The 17,059-nt window shown below is 44.8% G+C and overlaps 1 protein-coding gene and 1 pseudogene across 1 annotated transcript in view; both read left to right on the forward strand.

Annotated features, from left to right (window-relative positions):
- The window catches only part of CAMKMT (calmodulin-lysine N-methyltransferase), a 984,732-nt gene that overhangs the window by 368,486 nt on the left and 599,187 nt on the right, over positions 1-17,059 (forward strand). The window lies entirely within an intron of this gene.
- Positions 2,361-2,479, forward strand: LOC134912112 (5S ribosomal RNA; annotated as a pseudogene).

Raw genomic sequence — 17,059 nt, forward strand, 5'->3', positions numbered from 1 at the left:
TGTGGGCCTTTTCTATGAGCTAGTTAAGAAGGATCTACTGGATACGAACATTTCATCTATAAAGGAGAAGAACCTCTCAAATAGGGAGACGGAAGCCATCAAACACCTACAAGAAAATAAAAACATTGTTATAAAACCGGCTGATAAAGGGGGGGGGGGTTGGTTATCATGGACAGAGAAGCCTATGTTACAGAAGCACTCAGACTACTGGGTGACCGGTCTTCTTATGTCCCATTACCAAGTGACCCTAAGGAACCATTCGTAGAAGAACTGAGACTTATGCTTTTGAAGGCCTTCAGAAAGGAGGTACTGACGAAGGATGAATTCCAGTATCTCCTAAATTCCAACCCCACCACCCCCATATTTTACTTCCTCCCAAAAGTGCACAAATCTTTGGACAACCCCCCTGGTAGGCCAATAGTGGCAGGTATTAACTCTCTGACTTCACATCTGTCAGAATATGTTGACATATTTCTGAGGAAATATGTTATGAAACTGCCGGCTTTTCTTAAAGATACTACATCTGTCCTGAACCTTTTGGAACCACTACAATGGAAGGATACCTACAGGTGGGCCACAATTGATGTGCAATCTCTATACACCTGCATAGAGCATGAAAAGGGCGTCATGGCATGCAACAATTTTCTAATTTCGGACCCTCAGATTACAGAAGATCATAGACTTTTTTATGTGAGCTCATGAATTTTATACTTAAACATAATTATTTTACATTTTTAGATGGGTTTTATCTTCAAACATGTGGAACAGCCATGGGCACTATCTTCGCACCTAGCTTTGCCAACCTGTTCATGGGACAAAGGGAGAACGAATACATTTTTATCAACCACCCATACCAACAGAATATCATCTTTTACAAACGTTATATAGATGATATTCTAATTATTTGGGAGGGAGATCAGTCGAGTTTTAAAGAATTTTTAACTTACATTTCGGACAACGCCATGAACCTCAAGTTTACGGCCAATGAGAATACAGAACGGATCGAATTCCTGGATCTTGTCCTAACACACTCAGGAGAGGAAATCATCACAAGCAATTACATTAAGAAGGTGGATATGAATAGCTATGTTCACTATAGAAGCAATCACCGGCAACAATGGAAGGACAACATCCCCCTCTCCCAATTTAGTAGGATAGCACGGAATTGCAAGAAGTCGGAGGACAGAGATCAACAACTGGAAGTATACAAAGGAAGGTTTAAGGAAAAGGGGTACCCGTCCCGACTCCTAGAAGATGCTACCGTCAAGACTAAAGTTTTAGAAAGGAGGGACCTTCTTAAGTACAAACCTAAGGACATCAAGGAGGAAACAGTCAAGTTTATCACCACGTATAGCAGACATGAGAACCTTATTAAGGAGGTCCTCAAGAAGCACTGGAACATCTTACTCATGGACCCTATACTTAAAGACTACCTCACGAAAGAGCCTAAGATGGTTTTTCGCAAATCCAGGAGTTTAAAGGACCTAATAGCCCCAAGTATGCTGAGGAATACAGAAGTCGCAAGCATGATGCCGAAATGTGTAGGAAGCTTCAAATGTGGTCGATGCAACATTTGCAGGTACCTCAATCCGAACAGGAAATCATTCCACAATGGCAAGACAAATAAGGAATATCGTATTAAACAATTCATCAATTGTAATACTCCATCGGTAATCTACCTTCTGGAGTGCTCCTGTAAAATAAAATACATCGGGAAAACCAAGAGACCCCTTAAACTACGCATCCAGGAACACGTCAGGAATATCAAGAACAAAGTCCTCACCCATGCAGTATCCAAACACTTCAACCTTTGCCATAACTCGGATCCAGAGGCACTAACGTATAAAGGGATTGAACTGGTAGCTCTGGGAGACAGAGGAGGTGACCTTTCGAATCTCCTTTCCAGGAGGGAGATGTTTTGGATATACGAACTGAATACACTCCATCCGGATGGCTTCAATGAGGGGTACGAAATAGCACCGTTCCTGTGATGTAAGATATCCTGTTCTTTTTGTCCCTTTTTTGTTCCTTAAGTTCCACTCCAGCCTCTCAACAGAAATCCCCCCCCCCCTTTTTTCCGACACGATACTGCACTGCTCACCCTATTGGGCCCATCTTAAACACTCGCGTCCTGGCCAGTACCTGGATGGGAGACTCCCAGAGAATACCTGGAACGTGATGTATAAAGTGAAAACTTCACCAAGCTCTCATGGCACATATACGCTGTAACTCGCACTCCCTCATGTAGGAGCTTATGTATCTCCTCTTTGCTTTTCCTATACTACATCCTCCATGCCAATTGTGAATTTATTATGTCGTCCATTGCTTTTGAGAGACCTTTTCTCCAACCCAGCCCTATACATTACAACCATACCTCCTTGGGGACGCCCAACACCGTCCGATCTTGGAAGCTAAGCAAGGTTGGGCCCGGTCAGTACAAGGATGGGAGACCCCCTTGGGAGACCGGGTGTTGTAAACCTGAAGGCGAAAATGGGAATATCCTTAGGACACCTCGAAAGTTCATGGATGATGTCTTGCCCACATCACTCTGGCACTTTTTCGCAACGTAGTACCTTATTAATACTTGCTGATTCCGCTCCTAGCAGGTTTATCATCTATTCCCATCCATTTCCTTCCCATCCCTGCTCACGCTTACTATATGATTTTAAATATATTAATTTTTTTTATATATATATTTTTTTATATATTTTATATATATATTTTTTTTTATATATATATATATATATACTATTTTTTATATATGTGTATATTATTTCTATATATTTATACATATATATTTTTTGTATTGTTTTCGCATATATCTATATTATAAACCCTTTTTTAGCATATTTGTTTCCATATTATGCCCCTTATGGGCGCTATATATTCACCCTAATTATCATTTATCCATATCCCTCTTAATGCCATATTCACCTGTCATATAACTTATCTATGCCTGCTATTACCATCCGTTTATCTACGTTTTTTTCCTTCTCGTTTTTTATGTACCACCCCGGGGAGACGCACCATCAGTATGCAAAACCATTCCAAAAGGTTCATACATATTTAAACCTTTACACTGCGCACTAGAGCATCTAGATCGCAGTACTTGGATCCTACCCACAGCAGGACTACATCCCGGTTTTTGATAACCAATAAGATGGCCGCCGCCCTCTAAAGTGACAATTGACCAGAGAACTACACCTACAGCAGGACTGTATCCGGTTTTTGATAACCATAAAGATGGCCGCCGCCCTTAGAAGTGAGCACGTACCAGAGATCTCCACCGCACGGTGCCCAGCCGGCGCATGCGCACAACGGATCTGATGCCGCCGGAAATGGGGCGGAAGTGGGGCGGATATGACGTTCCACACAGTCCGGACCGGAAGTTGACGGACTCACTCGTTTTTATGCTACATACGTTATTTTTAGCTATAATAGGCATCGTTTTGACACGTAAAGCTACCAGTGGGCTCTTGTATCATACTAGTCTCATGTTTATGTACTCACACATGCATTTTGATTACATGTCATTTATCCACCAATTTACAAACAGGAAGTGATGCTGCTAATACCTCCCATAGCCATGAGGTATAAATAGGTTCTGTCTCTAGCCTCTCACCACCCCTTGATGAAGTCCATGAGGGACGAAACGCGTTGGGTGCTACTCTGATCATACCTCCAATACTGAAGTTAAGCTACCTCTCTCATAATTTTTTTACTCTTTTTTACCTCTATCCTGCAAACTTTGTACATATTTTTTTTCATGTTTTTATGTACTTTTCAATAATCTTGGTATATGTGTTTTAAATTTTTTAATTTCACCGCTGTTATTCTTATACCAGATTTTATTGATTAGGCTGCATTTTTTTTGAAAAATTGTTTATATTTTATGAAACACCCTCCTCTTGTTTTTAGTGTGTAGTATTCTGAAATTAAAATTTTATATATTTTTATAGAAACACCTGGTTTTTATACTATTAATTTTGACACCTGTGGTCGCTTGCAAACACCTCATCCTCTTGCACCAATATATATATATATATATACATATATATATAGATCAATAAATGAGGCGGCACTCAGAGATTTGTTGAAAAGCAAACAGGTGTGTATTCAAATCATCACATCACATCAACGTTTCGGGGAACAAATTCCCTGATTAAGGGGATTTGTTCCCCGAAACGTTGATGTGATGTGATGATTTGAATACACACCTGATGGTTTTCAACAAATCTCTGAGTGCCGCCTCATTTTTTGATCTACATATGGGGGTTGCCAAACCCAGATGGAGGGCACCAGAGTAAGCAAGCCCTAGGGGGCATCCAGAGTGCCGGCGTTACGCTGTATGGATATATATATATATATTATATAATTTTTTCAGCAATCAAACAGAGACATTTCTTTAGCAAGTTAACTATGCATTGAGTAGTCATTTTTTTTCTTAGCTGTGCTTTTGCATGTGTTTACTTCTTTTAAAAATTTCTATGTAGGGCAAACCAAAATGGCTCGCTGCCAGTTTGTTTAGGCTGTCAGCCTGTGATGTGATGGCGGAGGGGGGCAAAGGAGGTACCCACAGTGCAGACAGACGTCATGTGATGCAGGGTGGAGAGAAAAGGAAGGAAGCCTGGGTTCATACAGATGCCATGTGAGGCAGAGGGAATAGATGAATGGAAGTATCGGTACATACTGATGTCATGTGAGGCAGAGGGAAGAGAAGGAATGAAGCCTCGCTTCATACATATGTCATGTGAGGCAGATGGGTGAGAAGGGAGGAAGCCACAGTGCATACAGATGTCATGTGATGGCAGAGGGGAGAGATGGGAGGAAGCCCCAGTGCATACAGATGTCATGTGATTGTAAAGAGGAGGGAAGGAGGAAGCCACAGTGCATACTGATGTCATGTGATGGCAGAGAGGAGGGAAGGAGTAAACCACCGTGCAGATAGATGTCATGTGTTGACAGAGAGGATTGAAGGAGGACACAACAGTGCATACAGATGTCATGTGATGGCAGAGGGGAGAGATGAGGGGAAGCCATAGTGCATACAGATGTCATGTAGTGCAAATGGGAGAAGGGAGTAAGCTTCTGTACAAATAGATGTCATGTAATGGCATTGAGGAGGGAAGAAGAAGCCCCAGTGCATATAGATGTCATGTGGTGGCAGAGAGGAGGGAAGGAGGAAGTCATGGTGCATACAGTTGACATGTGATGGCTGAGAGGATATAAAGAGGAAGCCATAGTGGAGACAGATGTAATTGAATGGCAGAGTGAAGATAAGGAGGAAGCCACAGTGCAGATAGAGCACAGGAAGGCCTTCCACATCTCCACTGCTCCCTGCATTATGGTGCTATGGATGCTATGTTGGTGTTTGTATAAAAGAAAATAGATATACCTATGTGTTTGCATACAATCCTTTTTCTCTAACGTCCTAGTGGATGCTGGGGACTCCGTCAGGACCATGGGGATTAGCGGCTCCGCAGGAGACAGGGCACAAAAATAAAGCTTTAGGATCAGGTGGTGTGCACTGGCTCCTCCCCCTATGACCCTCCTCCAAGCCTCAGTTAGGTTTTTGTGCCCGTCCGAGCAGGGTGCAATCTAGGTGGCTCTCCTAAAGAGCTGCTTAGAAAAAGTTTTTAGGTTTTTTATTTTCAGTGAGTCCTGCTGGCAACAGGCTCACTGCATCGAGGGACTTAGGGGAGAGAAGTGAACTCACCTGCGTGCAGGATGGATTGGCTTCTTAGGCTACTGGACACCATTAGCTCCAGAGGGAGTCGGAACACAGGTCTCACCCTGGGGTTCGTCCCGGAGCCGCGCCGCCGACCCCTCTTGCAGATGCCGAAGATGGAAGAGGTCCAGAAGCAGGCGGCAGAAGACTCTTCAGTCTTCCTGAGGTAGCGCACAGCACTGCAGCTGTGCGCCATTGTTGTCAGCACACTTCACACAGCGGTCACGGAGGGTGCAGGGCATGGGGGGGCGCCCTGGGCAGCAATATATAATACCTTTTTATGGCTAAAAATACATCACATATAGCCCTTTGAGGCTATATGGATGTATTTAACCCCTGCCAGATCTCACAGATTCCGGAGAAGAGCCCGCCGAAATAGGGGGCGGGGCTTATTCTCCTCAGCACACAGCGCCATTTTCCTGCTCAGCTCCGCTGTGAGGAAGGCTCCCAGGACTCTCCCCTGCACTGCACTACAGAAACAGGGTAAAACAGAGAGGGGGGGCACTTTTTTTGGCGATATTAATATATTTAAGCTGCTATAAGGATACAACACTTATATAGGGTTGTTCCCATATATGTTATAGCGCTTGGGTGTGTGCTGGCAAACTCTCCCTCTGTCTCCCCAAAGGGCTAGTGGGGTCCTGTCTTCAATAGAGCATTCCCTGTGTGTCTGCTGTGTGTCGGTACGTGTGTGTCGACATGTATGAGGACGATGTTGGTGTGGAGGCGGAGCAATTGCCGGTAATGGTGATGTCACCCCCTAGGGAGTCGACACCGGAATGGATGGCTTTGTTTATGGAATTACGTGATAATGTCAGCACATTACAAAAATCAGTTGACGACATGAGACGGCCGTCAAACCAGTTGGTACCTGCCCAGGCGTCTCAGACACCGTCAGGGGCTGTAAAACGCCCTTTACCTCAGTCGGTCGATACAGACCCAGACACGGACACTGAATCTAGTGTCGACGGTGAAGAAACAAACGTATTTTCCAGTAGGGCCACACGTTATATGATCACGGCAATGAAGGAGACTTTGCATATCTCTGATACTACAAGTACCACAAAAAGGGGTATTATGTGGGGGGTGAAAAAACTACCTGTAGTTTTTCCTGAATCAGAGGAATTGAATGATGTATGTGATGAAGCGTGGGTTAACCCAGATAGAAAAGGGCTAATTTCTAAAAAGTTATTGGCATTATACCCTTTCCCGCCAGAGGTTAGGGCGCGCTGGGAAACACCCCCTAAGGTGGATAAGGCGCTCACACGCTTATCAAAACAAGTGGCGTTACCGTCTCCTGATACGGCCGCCCTCAAGGATCCAGCTGATAGGAGGCTGGAGACTACTCTAAAAAGTATATACACACATACTGGTGTTATACTGCGACCAGCCATCGCCTCAGCCTGGATGTGCAGTGCTGGAGTGGTCTGGTCGGATTCCCTGACTGAAAATATTGATACCCTGGATAGGGACAGTATTTTACAGACTTTAGAGCAATTAAAGGATGCTTTTCTTTATATGCGAGATGCTCAGAGGGATATTTGCACTCTGGCATCGAGAGTAAGTGCGATGTCCATATCTGCCAGAAGAAGTTTATGGACACGACAGTGGTCAGGTGATGCGGATTCCAAACGGCATATGGAAGTATTGCCGTATAAAGGGGAGGAATTATTTGGCGTCGGTCTATCGGATTTGGTGGCCACGGCAACTGCCGGGAAATCCACCTTTTTACCTCAGACCCCCTCCCAACAGAAAAAGACACCGTCTTTTCAACCGCAGTCCTTTCGGTCCTATAAGAACAAGCGGGCAAAAGGACAGTCATATCTGCCCCGAGGCAGAGGAAAGGGTAAGAGAGGGCAGCAAGCAGCCCCTTCCCAGGAACAGAAGCCCTCCGCGGGTTCTGCAAAGCCCTCAGCATGACGCTGGGGCTTTACAAGCGGACTCAGGAGCGGTGGGGGGTCGACTCAAGAATTTCAGCGCGCAGTGGGCTTGCTCACAGGTGGACCCCTGGATCCTGCAGGTAGTATCTCAGGGTTACAGGTTGGAATTCGAGAAGTCTCCCCCTCGCCGGTTCCTAAAGTCTGCTTTGCCAACGTCTCCCTCAGACAGGGCGACGGTATTGGAAGCCATTCACAAGCTGTTTTCTCAGCAGGTGATAGTCAAGGTACCCCTCCTACAACAGGGAAAGGGGTATTACTCCACGCTATTTGTGGTACCGAAGCCGGACGGCTCGGTAAGACCTATTCTAAATCTGAAATCTTTGAACCTGTACATACAAAAATTCAAGTTCAAGATGGAATCACTCAGAGCAGTGATAGCGAATCTGGAAGAAGGGGACTTTATGGTGTCCCTGGACATAAAAGATGCTTACCTACATGTCCCAATTTGCCCTTCACATCAAGGGTACCTCAGGTTCGTGGTGCAAAACTGTCATTATCAGTTTCAGACGCTGCCGTTTGGATTGTCCACGGCACCTCGGGTCTTTACCAAGGTAATGGCAGAAATGATGATTCTTCTGCGAAGAAGAGGCGTATTAATTATCCCTTACTTGGACGATCTCCTGATAAGGGCAAGGTCCAGAGAACAGCTGGAGGACGGAGTAGCACTAACCCAAGTAGTGCTGCAACAACACGGGTGGATTCTGAATTTCCCAAAATCTCAGTTGACCCCGACAACACGTCTGCTGTTCCTGGGAATGATTCTGGACACAGTCCAGAAAAAGGTGTTTCTTCCGGAGGAGAAAGCCAAGGAGTTATCCGAACTTGTCAGGAACCTCCTAAAACCAGGAAAAGTGTCTGTGCATCAATGCACAAGAGTCCTGGGAAAGATGGTGGCTTCTTACGAAGCAATCCCATTCGGCAGATTCCACGCACGAACTTTTCAGTGGGATCTGCTGGACAAATGGTCAGGATCGCATCTGCAGATGCATCAGCGGATAACCTTATCGCCACGGACAAGGGTGTCTCTTCTGTGGTGGTTGCAGAGTGCTCATCTGTTAGAAGGCCGCAGATTCGGCATACAGGACTGGGTCCTGGTGACCACGGATGCCAGTCTGAGAGGCTGGGGAGCGGTCACACAGGGAAGAAACTTCCAGGGAGTATGGTCAAGCCTGGAGATGTCTCTTCACATAAATATACTGGATCTAAGAGCGATTTACAATGCTCTAAGCCTAGCAAAACCCCTGCTTCAGGGTCGGCCGGTGTTGATCCAGTCAGACAACATCACGGCAGTCGCCCACGTAAACAGACAGGGCGGCACAAGAAGCAGGAGAGCAATGGCAGAAGCTGCAAGGATTCTTCGCTGGGCGGAAGATCATGTAATAGCACTGTCAGCAGTGTTCATTCCGGGAGTGGACAACTGGGAAGCAGACTTCCTCAGCAGACACGATCTACACCCGGGAGAGTGGGGACTTCATCCAGAAGTCTTCCACATGATTGTGAACCGTTGGGAAAAACCAAAGGTGGATATGATGGCGTCTCGCCTCAACAAAAAACTGGACAGGTATTGCGCCAGGTCAAGAGACCCTCAGGCAATAGCTGTGGACGCTCTGGTAACACCGTGGGTGTTCCAGTCAGTGTATGTGTTTCCTCCTCTGCCTCTCATACCCAAAGTACTGAGAATCATACGGCAAATGGGAGTAAGAACGATACTCGTGGCTCCGGATTGGCCAAGAAGAACTTGGTACCCGGAACTTCAGGAGATGCTCACGGAAAATCCGTGGCCTCTACCTCTAAGACGGGACCTGATTCAGCAGGGACCGTGTCTATTTCAAGACTTACCGCGGCTGCGTTTGACGGCGTGGCGGTTGAACGCCGAATTCTAAGGGAAAAAGGCATTCCAGAAGAGGTCATTCCTACACTGGTTTTAAAGCCAGGAAGGAGGTGACTGCACAACATTATCACCGCATTTGGAGAAAATATGTTGCGTGGTGCGAGGCCAGGAAGGCCCCCACGGAGGAATTTCAATTGGGTCGATTCCTACATTTCCTGCAAACAGGATTGTCTATGGGCCTCAAGTTGGGGTCCATTAAGGTTCAAATTTCGGCCCTGTCGATTTTCTTCCAGAAAGAATTGGCTTCAGTTCCTGAAGTCCAGACTTTTGTAAAAGGAGTACTACATATACAGCCCCCGGTTGTGCCCCCAGTGGCTCCGTGGGACCTTAATGTAGTTTTGGATTTTCTCAAATCCCATTGGTTTGAGCCACTCAAATCGGCGGATTTGAAATATCTTACATGGAAAGTAACCATGCTACTGGCCCTGGCTTCAGCCAGGAGAGTGTCAGAATTGGCGGCTTTATCGTATAAAAGCCCATATCTGATTTTCCATTCGGACAGGGCAGAACTGCGGACGCGTACTCATTTTCTGCCTAAGGTGGTGTCAGCGTTTCACCTGAACCAGCCTATTGTGGTGCCTGCGACTACTAGCGATTTGGAGGATTCCAAGTTGCTGGACGTTGTCAGGGCATTGAAAATATATATTTCAAGGACGGCTGGAGTCAGAAAATCTGACTCGCTGTTTATACTGTATGCACCCAACAAGCTGGGTGCTCCTGCTTCTAAGCAGACGATTGCTCGTTGGATTTGTAGCACAATTCAACTTGCACATTCTGTGGCAGGCCTGCCACAGCCTAAATCTGTCAAGGCCCATTCCACAAGGAAGGTGGGCTCATCCTGGGCGGCTGCCCGAGGGGTCTCGGCATTACAACTCTGCCGAGCAGCTACGTGGTCGGGGGAGAACACGTTTGTAAAATTCTACAAATTTGATACCCTGGCTAAAGAGGACCTGGAGTTCTCTCATTCGGTGCTGCAGAGTCATCCGCACTCTCCCGCCCGTTTGGGAGCTTTGGTATAATCCCCATGGTCCTGACGGAGTCCCCAGCATCCACTAGGACGTTAGAGAAAATAAGATTTTACTTACCGATAAATCTATTTCTCGTAGTCCGTAGTGGATGCTGGGCGCCCATCCCAAGTGCGGATTGTCTGCAATACTTGTACATAGTTATTGTTACAAAAAAATCGGGTTGTTCTTGTTGTGAGCCGTCTGTTCAGAGGCTCCTACGTTGTCATACTGTTAACTGGGTTCAGATCACAAGTTGTACGGTGTGATTGGTGTGGCTGGTATGAGTCTTACCCGGGATTCAAAATCCTTCCTTATTGTGTACGCTCGTCCGGGCACAGTATCCTAACTGAGGCTTGGAGGAGGGTCATAGGGGGAGGAGCCAGTGCACACCACCTGATCCTAAAGCTTTATTTTTGTGCCCTGTCTCCTGCGGAGCCGCTAATCCCCATGGTCCTGACGGAGTCCCCAGCATCCACTACGGACTACGAGAAATAGATTTATCGGTAAGTAAAATCTTATTTTTTCATACAATATAGGTATGAGCAGAGGCGTAGCCAGTACTTTGTGGGCCCCATGACAACATTTTGAAGGGGCTCTGTCCCAATGCTTCTAGAGCAGGCATTCCCAACCACGGTCCTCAAGGCACACCAACAGTGCAGGTTTTAGTGATATCCAGGCTGCAGCACAGATGGTTAAATCAAAATAACTGAGCTACTAATTAAGTGACCTGTGCTGAAGTCTGGATATCACTAAAACCTGCACTGTTAGTGTGCCTTGAGGACCGTGGTTGGGAATGCCTGTTCTAGAGAGACACCTCAGCAGCAGTTTTTCATTTAATGCCCGATAATAGTGTCCTAGTTTATTTTATGCCCCATAGTAGTGCTCTAGTTCACATTATGTCACATTTTATGGCTGTCAGTACACATTATGCAACACAGTACCCCCGATTCATGTTATTACATAGAGTGCCCCTAGTTCATATTATGCAGCATTATAGTGCCCCTAGTTCATTATATGCCAGATTACAGTGCCTCCAGTGCATATTATGTAACAGTATAGTGCCCACCTGATCATTTTATACCACATTACAATCAGCAGGTCCGGAGGCATAAATAGATATATTATAGGCCACAAGGAAAAAGTTTGTAAGTGCCTCTACGTATCAAACATTGTGAAAAAATGTATATAACACATGTAACTGTGACAGGGAAGGTGGGTCCTTTCAGCTCTGGGTCACATAGCAGCTGCACTCCCTCACGGGTGGTCTTCTGTATGCCGACTGACGGGATCCCGGCGCACAGTATACTGGCGCCGGGATCCCGACAGCCAGCATATCGACACTTATTCTCCCTCGTGGGGGTCCACGACCCCCCTGGAGGGAGAATAAAATAGTGTGGCGCGCGTAGCGTGGCGAGCGCAGCGAGCCCGCAAGGGGCTCATTTGCGCTCGCCACACTGTTGGTAAGCCGGCGGTCGGGCTCCCGGCGCCGGTATGCTGGTCGCCGGGAGCCCGACCGCCGGCATATCGTAGTGAACCCCTCCCTCACCTATGGTAGCTATGCCTTTGTATATAACACATGTAGCGTTGACAGGGAAGATGGGCCCCTCTCAGCTCTGGGCCCTATAGCAGCTGCACTCCCTGCACCTATGGTAGCTACGCCCTTGGGTATGAGGCACTGAAGTTGGCTGACAGGAAGCATGTATTGGAATGTGGTATGGCAAGTGATTATATTTCAAAAGGGAAATACAAAAATAATAATAATGTAAAAAAATGACAAAATTAAACTTTGAGAAATTGGATGGTATACTACTTCAACCAGATTATCTAGATATATCCAAAGACGTGTAGGAAAAAATCATGCAATAAAAAACAAACAAATTGTGTCAAATAACATGCTGTAGCTTCTGCTCACTCCAGCCATGCCCTTATGGCCTGAGACACCTGGCGCGACTTAGCAGCTTCGCCACGGGTAACCATTCCCTTACTTAATTCTCAGTGTATCCACATACATAGTTGATTATAGTGTCCTAGGTATTTAGGATTGGTATTTTTGTTGCAAAGGAATTTGTATAAAGTCTCAGGTTAAGCACAGCTATGTGTGGTGCCCTCACGCTTTTTGATCCTTTGTCTTTGGCCTTTATACCCAGGATAGCATCTGAATTGCACACAGCAGCTTCATGCAGTGCCAGCACCAGTATCCAGGTTACTTGTGCATTGTACTTTGGTCGCATAAATTATGCTGATAAGAAGCATATTTTGTTTAAAAAGTGTACTGTATGTTGGGGGACATTGCACGGCTTAGGGATGTAATCAATACCTGTCGGATCCTTTCCGACGGAAATGATTCAACAGGTCAGTATTCACTGAGCGGCCAAATCCGGCTGTCGGATTTGGCTATTCCTGACAACTGTCACACAGCCTCTCCTACCCCGTGCTGTCCCGTCCGTGCTGCTGTTTCCCGCTCCTCGCTTCACCCATTCCCGCTCCTCGCCTCACCCGTCCCCGCTCCTCGCCTCACCCGTCCACGGTCCTCGCCTTCCCGTCCACGGTCCTCGCCTCATCTGTCCACGCTCCTCGCCTCACCCGTCCACGGTCCTCGCCTCACATGGTCCCATCCCCTCGTACTTGTTGGATTGACATTTTTGGAAACGGGGCCAAAACCTGAGGGTTTGTCCGCATTCAGACAGTACACACGTGGATTCCGACAATCCACGTGTTTTCCAACAAGTCCTGAATTCCCGACTTGTTGGAAAAATACAGCCGGCATTGAATAGGTCGGAACCCCTTCCGACCTAAACCTGTCGGAAACTACCGTCTTTCTGACATTGAATACAACCCTTAGTTGCATAGCCTGTGGCGCCCAAAGTTGCTATTTGACGCCATTTATAGACAGGTGTGTGAAGACACTTCTGTATATTTATGAGATTGCACTGCTGTAGACAAATCTTGGAGACTAGAGATAAAATTTATATTGCAGCAGGACAGTGACCCATAGTATACAGCAAAAGCCACATTGGTAAAGCTTAAATACACAATATTGGACTGGGCCAATGCAATCCCAGTTTTAAATCCCATTGACAATCTGTGGGATAATTACTGTTCACCCAAGCGGATGTAACTGGAGCGAATGGGTAAAAATTGCAGTGTTGAGTTGTAGAAAGCTGGTGGAGATTTACCCCAATAAACTTAGCGCTCAGACAAGGGTTGAATACATATGTAATCAATTAGTTACTTTTTTGTTGTTGGTATTTTTACATTGCAGATTATTTTTATTTTTATCAGTAGTAATTAAATGCATTGTGGGTTCATGATGTAAGAAAATAAAATGTAAAAACCCCAGAAAATTGGTGAATACTTTTTATGTCCACTACAGATGTGATAAATCTAATAAAACAACAATAATCTACACTAGCTCTAATATAAAAAAAAACAACAACACTGAATTATATGTCTAGTTACTTCATTAAACTCTGTCCTTATAATTAAAACATAATGTAAATTTGCAATTCTAACATCTAGCAGCACTTTGTTCCCTTTGTTCCAGAAATGTGATTTGTTCTTTAATGCATGAAATAATCAATAGTTCCCGATCTTTATTTTGCTAACCTGAATTACAAATATATTAGTTGTTTCTTTTGTTGTTTCTTTTCTTTATTTAAAGTGTGTTGCATAGAAAATATGGTTATTAAAATAAAAGCACAAATCATTAAGCATTTATGATTGTGCATTTCTTTATAGACATTATTCTAGCACGGAACTATGGAAATGCTTTGGAGCTTAGGATAAAAACAGCAATCATTTAAATCTTCACACTTCTCTTCCCCTAATAGGATCCTCAGTGATTGTTCTCTACTTAAAACCATTCTCGATTTGCTCCCTAAATATTCCAAAGGTACCAGTTTGTACATTATGGCAGAAAACAGCGTTAGGAAACTGAAGTTCAGAGGGCATTTGTCTCATTTTTTCACAAATTCATTTAAGTACCAGTCTAAACCGTAGCTTTAACTGGGGCAGACAACCATACAAATGACTTGAGATAAAATGAAAATAATGGACTAAGCTGGGTGCCGGGGGTGGTAGTTACACTGCATGCACATCAGTAAGCATTCAGTGTTATTCTATGCTAATGTAAGCCTGATAGATCAGCTTTCGCTTTTAGCCTTGGGGACCATTAACCACTAGAAGCTAGGTCAAACTGATACTGCAAGGCAGGCGTATCCTAACGGTCTGCCATACTTGTTAACAACAGTCAGTCTGAAACATTAAACACTCTTGAAATGAAGTCATGTTTGCAAAGGGTCTTTGTTTTATGACTTGCTCATTACTTGCCCAGCCGATTGCTTTATGCAGATATCAAACACAATATGACATCTTTGAACTTGGAACGATTTGAAAACTTCCTTCATTTATTGTTTTATTTTTAAATGGGGTAAACACTGTTACACAAATTACTATATAAATACAGTTAGCTGAGCATGCTAGCAATAAAGTTATTTAAACAGTTCTTGTGAAGCTGGCACGAACATTTTTTATATATATATATCCTCCGATATGAGGCACTCAACGGACTTCTTAATAATAAATTCCAAGACACAAGCTAGTGTGCAACGTTTCGGCTTTATTAGCCGTTCTCAAGCAGTGTGATCATAAACAGTGGGTCAAACAGAATACAGATTAAATACCCTTACCTGTTTCACTGACCCCACGGGCTCCCTCCCTCCTCCGGCCACGCTGGTCTGGCTCCCGGAACTGACGTCCTGTCTCCTCCGATTCCGCCGCTCGTGGGTCTCCATGGCAACCCATGACTGTTTAGCAACCACGTCAGTTGCCTAGGTTTCCCAGGGCCAGCATATTGCAGAGATCAGCCCCCAGTCCTGTGCCATAAACAGCGCGGTCTCTTTGGCTGGGTATGGACGCCCTAATGGGTCTGTGAAACATACATAAAAAGGTGATCAAAATACATATAAACATAAAAACAAACACCAATAAATATATGAAAAATTAAAAACAAAAGTAGAATTAGAGCTCATATTGTATAGATCTACGTTACAACATTATCAAAACTCGTGTTATTAATTGAAGTTAATACCCTAATCATAACACTGTTGTAGAAATTGTTCCAAGTTTACAAGAAAACACTTAGATTTAATTGATCGTTCAGGCCCCTCGGTTTCACAGTATCCAAAATGTGGATCCATTTGGCCTCACATTGAAGCAATCTTTTGTGGCGATCTCCTTGTCTCCCATCATCAGGGATGTGGTCAATAATTATATGCTGATGGCTAGCCAAATTGTGTCTTGCTTCTTTAAAATGTCTGGCAATTGGCTGATCTGAGCCTTTGCCATTGATCGCAGCTCTTATTTCCGACCTATGCAGAGCCATACGCTCTCTACAGGAGCCTTATGGTTTTACCAATATAACATAGCCCACAGGGGCATTTGATAAGATAAATGATATATGAACTAGTACATGTTACTGTATATCGTATCTCATACCTGCGGCCAGTATGGGGATGGCAAAAGTATTTGCCCGATATCATATGGCTGCAGGTGGTACATCCCGTACATTTGACACAACCATTGCCTCTACTTTTAATACCTCTTTTCAATTTCATTTGTCTAGTAATGTCGGAGTGTACCGTCCAGTCTCTAATATTTTTGCCCCTCTGATAGCAGTGCCTGATGTTAGTATGTTTTAGACTCTTAATGTCATTTTGTATTACTGGCCATAACTTGGTACTAGTCTCCCTGATTTTATTGTGGGCTATCGTATATTTATGTGCCCAATTCAGGGTTTTACCTGGATCTTTCTTCACCGATTTTTTGAGGGTCTCACTCCTTGGGATACATCTAGCTTTATTTCTTGCAGAGGTCAACACATCGTGGGTGCCACATGAGATCCCATGGCACACCCTGAGCGTCGGATATAGTATTGACCATTGAAATAAAAATAATTGCGTTTCAAAACTAGTTCTAATAACACCAAAAAGAACTTGACATCAGGGCCTGTGTACACTGGATTATCCATAATAAGTGAATTGACTGCCTCCAATCCTCCCTCATGGGGAATGCTTGTGTATAAGCTATTGATGTCTAATGTGACAATGTAAAATTCCTTTGTCGTATAAACAACCCTTTATGAAGCTAAGAACACTGTACGCTGTTTACTTAAGAAGTACCGTAATGGTACGCTATTGGCGTAGCGATCGCTCAGCCGTAGGCGAGACGCTCAAGCGTCACGTTCGCTCACGGCCCAGTGATCACAGGACACGTTATTGGTTATGTCTAGGGGAATGATTCGCTGTAGCGTAGCGTACGCTCGAGACCACGAGGAGGTCACCAGCGATGCAGACGCTCACAACACTATACCTTTATGTTAAAACCTTATACCAATGAAATACACTGAATACCTTAATGTGAGTACAGGGTGTAAGTGCAACCTTGTGTAACCTGACTAACTACAAAGCTGCTTGAGCGTCACCGACGCTCAAGT

This window comes from Pseudophryne corroboree, chromosome 4, assembly GCF_028390025.1.
Source record: "Pseudophryne corroboree isolate aPseCor3 chromosome 4, aPseCor3.hap2, whole genome shotgun sequence".
Taxonomy (NCBI): domain Eukaryota; kingdom Metazoa; phylum Chordata; class Amphibia; order Anura; family Myobatrachidae; genus Pseudophryne; species Pseudophryne corroboree.